The sequence below is a fragment of the Mus musculus genome, chromosome 17, assembly GCF_000001635.26.
Source record: "Mus musculus strain C57BL/6J chromosome 17, GRCm38.p6 C57BL/6J".
Taxonomy (NCBI): Eukaryota; Metazoa; Chordata; class Mammalia; order Rodentia; family Muridae; genus Mus; species Mus musculus.
The window spans coordinates 35,387,347-35,394,098 of NC_000083.6; the positions used below are offsets into that span (position 1 = coordinate 35,387,347).

Sequence of the window (6,752 nt, forward strand, 5' to 3'; positions counted from 1 at the left end):
CAGACCCAATTGCAGTTGACAGCCCAGAACTGAAGAGGCCATGCTAAGGATTTGAGGCTTGGCACCATGGAGAGAGCCTATGAGAGGGTCTTGGTGAACCCTAGTCGCAACAGTAGACTCCAGCATATTGGAGATGCCAGGACCATGGGACGATTACCAAGAACAGCATTAGCAATGGATTAACCTGTGCTACAGAGGGTAGGGTTGGAGAAGTGATGCCAGCCCTTTTTGGAGGAGTCCAAAAGACCATGCATAAATCCCAGACCTTGAAACCAGAAGATGTAACACTGAAGTTGTCTTGGAGACCCCAAGATACTTGCGATGCTAGTGCTGTGGTCTATCTCCTGAGAAAAGCTGCTAACAGGGAGTGGAGACAGGTCCAGGTGAAAAAAGTTTGTTCCACTCAACAAAGATGAAAAAAAAGAAGTTGGAGATCTAAAGTCTGCTTTCACATCAGACATAGAGATGCAGAGTTTGGAGTTTGCCCAGCTGGTTTCCGGCCTTGCTTTGGGAATTCCACTTAAGTGACTGGATGAACCTCAGAAGAGACCTTGAACTTTGGACTTTTAACACTGTTGAGACTGCCATAGACTATGGGGACTATTGAATTAAATATATTTTACATTATGCTATGTTTAGGTATGTCCCCTTAAACTCATGTTTGAACAAGCCTATGGTGGCCAGGGAGTGGAATGTGATGGTTTGCTTGGCCCAGGGAGTGGCACTATTAGAAGATGTGGCCCTGTTGCAGTAGGTGTGTCACTATGGGTGTAGACTATAAGATCCTCATCCTCGCTGCCTGGAAGTCAGTATTCTGCTAGCAGCCTTCAGATGAAGATGTAGAACTCTCAGCTCTGCCTGCTCCATGCCTGCCTGGATGCTGCCATGTTTCCTGCCTTGATGATAATGGATTGAACCTCTGAATCTATAATCCAACCCCAATTAAACATTGTCATTTATAAGACTTGCCTTGGTCATGTTGTCTGTTCACAGCAGTAAATCCCTAACTAAGACAACCCCATTCTAACTCAGAGAGGATGATGGGCATCGAAGAACCTCCAAAATGGAGTTTGCTTCAATGCAGCAAAGCCAGGCACTAGCCAAAAGCTTGCCCTTGCTTCAACTTCAGACTGCATGCTGTCCTAACAGGGGACAAGCAGAACACAGAGCAAGCTGTACCAAGACAAGTTGGGAGAGTCCTTCAATAATCCTGCTTCATAAAAAAACATCTGTCATATACTGGGCCAGTACCTTGAAGATGGATGCCCCAGCACTGCAGAAGAACCTTGGGTGACTGTCCAGTCAGCCAGCGATCTCTGCCAGTCCCATAGCTTTGAAGCTGATTGCTCTGCACGTCCTGTTTTCTCAGGGAATATTTATCCTTCTCAGGTCACTGATGGGGGGAAGACTACATAGTTACAGTCTCACAGGAAGCTTAGGTTGTTTAGGATTTAAGAAATCTATTAACTAGGTCTAGGAAGATATTTCAGGTGGATAATTTCCTGTTATGATAAAAAGGAATTAGACATAGAATGTTTTACAAATAGGATACATAGAACTTTGGATTCATAAGATAGATAATAGAGTAATCTCTCAATGGTTGGCAAATACAAATGAACCAGATGTAATGAATTTAATTCTTATATTAAGAATTAATTAAAATTCTTAATTTTTAAAATTAATCCTTAATTATTAAATAAAGAATTAATACTACTTCTTAATAAAGAATTAATAATTCTTAATTAAATTCTTAACTTTTCAAAGTTATGTTCTTATACTTGTTATTGTGTATAGTTTAGGATGTCAGAGAAAGAACCTTTTATAAGACTAAGTGGGGGTAATGTTGAAATAATGTTGTTGTACCCTGTGTAAAAATGAGTCTCTGTCCTATTCTGCCTACCTATATCACCTTCTGAGTAGTAAAATAAAAACCCTATGTGCTGTAGCAAGGAGAGTAGAAGGCAGGATTCTTGGCAGAGAGAGGATCTCTGGGAAGAGAGAATCATGGGGGATTCTCCACCCAGACTCGGAGGAAGCAGGATGTGTGAAACTGAGGAGAGGTGACCAGCCATGTGGCAGAATTAGAATAGTATGAATGGGATAACTGAATTATGAGATAGCTGGAAAAGGCCTAGCATAAAGCATAAGCATTCATAAGTAAATATGAGTCTGCTCTTATTTTTCAGAGCAAGGGAGGACAAGCAGGAATCTCCGACAGATAACAGGAGCAGGAGCAAGCAGACACAGCAAGCCTTTCCTTCTTCCATGTCTTCATGTAGGCTTCCAGCAGAAGGCGTGGCCCAGATCACAAGTGGGAGGGGCTCCCGCTCAAATATTCTGGATTACAGGTGTGTCTTCCTACCTCAAAGAGTTCTGGAACTGCTCTCTTTGGGGCTTTGCAGCTCCTTTTAGCACTCATGGCTCTGCCTCCTGCCTTCCCTCTTACAGGGAGTTTTCTTCCCACGGGTGGAAAAGCACGTAAAGTTCTTCTGGATGTAAGTTTGATGAGAGCAGGGCGGCCTGAGACCTGAGAGCCCTGGAGCAGTGCAGACAGGAAGGAGGTCCTGGGGCAGCTCAGCAGCCTGCATCCCCTTTACCCTCAGCTCTGTGGGTTCAGACGCTGTCCTCTTTGTTTCTTCCACCAGGCGGCGCTGTTGCCCAGGAATGTGATGCTTCTCTTTCATCTTCAACAGGTGAGACCCTGGAGGGTCTGCAGTGGGAGGGAAGATGGGAAAGAGGGCACCTTTCTCTGCAGGAACGCTCTAGATGTTGGGATGTCATGGGCTGTTACAAATTAGCATTCAAGCATTTGAGTGGAATTTATCTTGTTCATTGGGAATCAAAAACTAACATCGGCTCAAGTGCAAAGATGAGCACACACTGTGTCTTCTTCCTGGGATGAGGCTGTGACTCACTGGGCATGGTACGTCCATAAAATGAAATATCATCTGTATTTTTAATTTTATGCTTTTGACAAATTGTCATTTCAATACACTCTATTTCAACCATCATTTCCTGTCCTGTTACAAAGCTCTCTTGGCTGGTGGGACAGTGATGTCCAAACATTCCTGTGCCCTCCACTCCTGTCCTCACACTCTGGATGTGTAGGAGAAAGAGAAGGAGTATTTTTCAAATCATATTTTTAAAATTTTATTGTCATGAGATGTAATCATTTTTGTATGTGAATATGTATGTGCACTAGCACTAGCATTCGATCCCTGGGAACTGAAGTTGCAGATGGTTGACAGCTGCCACGTGCTGATGGAACTCACCCTGGATCCTCTGCAACAGCAACACGTGCTCTCAGCCCTGAGCCATCTCTCCAGCCACCATTGGAATGTTCACATCAGGAAACCACACAGCTGATCACAGCCTGCTGCTGAGCACATGAGAGAAACTAGAGGCGCAGGAAGAAACACTGTCAGTGCAGAGCTCAGGAGAGAGGGGAGCTGGGCACTGATGGGGAGAGGCCTGAGGGACAGAGACAGAGGACAGGGCTGAGAAGGAGGAAACAGAGGCAAAGGGGGAGACCTAACTCAGCAGAGTCCCCTGTTGGAGGGTATCTCTGTCAGATTGCACTGGACACATCTGCAGAACCTTGCTGGCCTCTTCCATTTCATAGTGAACGCTGTGCTGGTTTGAATGAGAACAGCCACACAGGCTCATAGGAATGAATCCTTCAAATCCAGCTCATGGAACTGTTCAGAAAGGACTGGGAGGTGTGGCCTTGTTGGAGGATGTGTGCCACTGGGTTGGGCACTGAGGTTTTAAAAGACTTTCTCTATTCCCAGTGTCTCAGCCTTTGCTTGCAAATCAAGTCCTGAGTTCTCAGCTGTTCCTCCACCACACCTTCCCTCTGCCATCATGGACTCAAATCCTCTGAAACTAGAGAAGAGATTAAACATTGTTATGTGTTGCCTTGGTTACAGTGTCTTATCACAGTAATAAAAAACTAACTGAAGCTGGTGTAGTGACACATGCCTTCAGTCCCAATGTGGTGGATTGAATAGGTGGTCCCATAGACTCATGTGTTTGAAAGCTTGGCCCACAAGGAGTGGCAATGTTAGGAGTGTGGCCTTGTTAGAGGAAGTGTGTCACTGTGGGCATGGGCTTTGAGGTCACCTGTGTTCATGCTCTGCCCAGTGTGGAATGACAGCCTCTCCCTGGCTGCCTTTGGATCAAGGTGTAGAAGTCTCCCCTCCTCCAGCCCCATGTCTACCTGCACACTGGCATGCTTCCTGTCATGATGGACTAAATCCCTGAAACTGTAAGCCAGCCTCTACTAAATGCTCCTCTTTAGAAGGGTTGCCTTGGCCAGGCAGTGGTGACGCACGCCTTTAATCCCAGTACTTGGAAGGCAGAGGCAGGTGGATTTCTGAGTTCAAGGTCAGCCTAGTCTACTGAGTGAGTTCCAGGACAGGCAGGGCTACACAGAGACACCCTCTCTTGGGGGGGGGGGGAAGTCATGTTGCTTTGGGGTTTTTTTTGTTTTGTTTTTCGAGACAGGGTTTCTCTGTGTAGCTCTGGCTGTCCTGGAACTCACTTTGTAGACCAGGTTGGCCTTGAACTTAGAAATCTGCCTGCCTGCCTCTGCCTCCCGAGTGCGGGATTAAAGGCGTGCGCCACCACGCCTGGCTGGTCATGGTGTTTTTTTGTTTGTTTTTGTTTTAAATATGTATGTATGTATGTATGTATGTATGTATGTATGTATTTATTTATTTATTATATGTAAGTACACTGTAGCTGTCTTCAGACACACCAGAAAAGGTTGTCAGATCTCATTACAGATGGTTGTGTGCCACCATGTGGTTGCTGGGAATTGAACTCAGGACCTCCGGAAGAGCAGTCAGTGCTCTTCTTAACCGCTGAGCCATCTCACCAGCCCCGGTCATGGTGTTTCTTAACAGCAACAAAACCTAAACTAAGACACCCAACACAAAGGCAGATGTATCTCTGTGAGTTCAAGGACAGCAATGCCAGGGCTGTGCAGATAGACCTTGTCTAAACAAACAAACAAAACCCATAGTAAAATAAGAAGAAAAGCAATGGAGTTAGATCCTCTCTGTGAAGCTGCCTAACCCCAACAGCATCCCTAGGTTGGTCAGGAGGAAACCTAAGAGCATCAAGTCCCCATGGAAAATGCTCACAGCATCCAATAAGTGGGGTTCAGGGAGACAGGGTCTGCTGAATCCTGGTGAGGCTGGGGGGCTGCTGTGGAGACGTTCATGGGGAGGTGACTGGAGTTCACACCTGTGGTCACACACATTCGTTGCTCTGTGTGATGAGTGACTCACTTTGGGAGTCCCCACCCATCTCTGCTCTTCTTTCCACTTCACTTCTGTGGCTGCTATTTGAAAAGATCCACAGAATCATGAAATGGGTAAATTTAATCTTTCCTCCACACTACTGATCAGGGATGAAACCTCACATCACCAGTGTGTGCTCTCTGGCATGAGAATCATCTTTCTTCCAGTGTCCACACTGCACAGGCCTGGGGAACTCTGGGGTCAACTCAATTATCAGAACCCGTGTCCCACACAGCTGTGACATTCATGTGCCTCACCTCATCAGCTCAAAAGTGTGAGTGAAGGTCAGGGGGGGAGGGAGAGGGTCAGAGATTACATAACTTCTACCGTACTATCATCATTATTCTGTGTTATAGTTGGTGACAGTTCCTCTCCTACTGTGATTGAGTCACTAAAGCAACTGCACCTTGGAAGTGCAGACATAGAGAAGTGCAGTGGAGACAGCGATCAGTGCCCTGCTGTCTGTGGTCTGCACAGGGGTCTCTCTTCAGTGGACAAGGGGTCTCCTGTGCTGAGTCCCAGGTCTACACAGACAAACTCAGAAGGAAGATCTTTGTTTTAAAAAACAAAAACAAAACAAAGATTCCGGGCGGGGTGACACATGCCTTTAATCCCAGCACTTGGGAGGCAGAGGCAGGTGGATTTCTGAGTTCGAGGCCAGCCTGGAGTACAAAGTGAGTTCCAGGACAGCCAGTGCTATACAGAAAAACCCTATCTCTCAAAAAAAAAAAAAAAAACCCAAAGAAGAAACAAACAAACAAACAAACAAACAAACAAAAACCCTGCAGCCACAGCTCTTCAACTAGGAGGTAACACAAGGAATCTGTGAAAAGACAGATCCTGAGGAGAGAGGCGAAGTCTACACTTAACTGATGAGAGTCCTGCACTCAGGCTTGGCAGTGTGAGCTGCCCATTGCAGGTGAACAGAGCCTGGTCTCTGTGGAGTCCATGTGGGGCTTTGCAGACCAGCGCCTCTGCTTTAAGGAGAAGCCTATCTTCACTGCATCCCCAAGTGCTTGTGTCTCCATTGTATTCCCAGAAGTGGCATTTCTTCTAGAAGACTCCAAGGTCTGACTTCTGAAGAGAAGAAGGAAGAGGAAGAGTGGAGGATAGGGCACAGAGAGTATGGCCTGCGGGTCTCTCCTGGTGTCCTGACAGCTTCTGGATCAGAACTCGGAGACACCATGACAAACAGCTCTCTGTCCCCGGCACAGGGTTCAGGCAAAGTCTTAATCTCCAGGCTGTGAGGTCAAGGGTGGGGAAGCCCATGGCTGGGGATTCCCCATCTCCCCAGTTTCACTTCTGCTCCTAACCTGGGTCAGTTCATTCTGCCAGGACACTGATGACCTGTAACAGTTCTCACCCCTATTGGGTGAGGTGATTACCCGGAACCAATCAGCGTCGGCGCGGGAGCGGGTTGTAAAGTCCACGCTGCCCACAGGAGTC

At 46.6% G+C, this 6,752-nt stretch overlaps 1 long non-coding RNA gene across 1 annotated transcript; it reads left to right on the forward strand.

Moving 5' to 3' along the window:
- Window positions 1-2,200: 2,200 nt before the first annotated feature.
- On the forward strand, window positions 2,201-2,739 carry Gm41576. The gene is made up of 3 exons (XR_876775.1): window positions 2,201-2,348; window positions 2,449-2,495; window positions 2,646-2,739. It is a non-coding gene; the product is annotated as a predicted gene, 41576 (long non-coding RNA).
- Window positions 2,740-6,752: the final 4,013 nt, after the last annotated feature.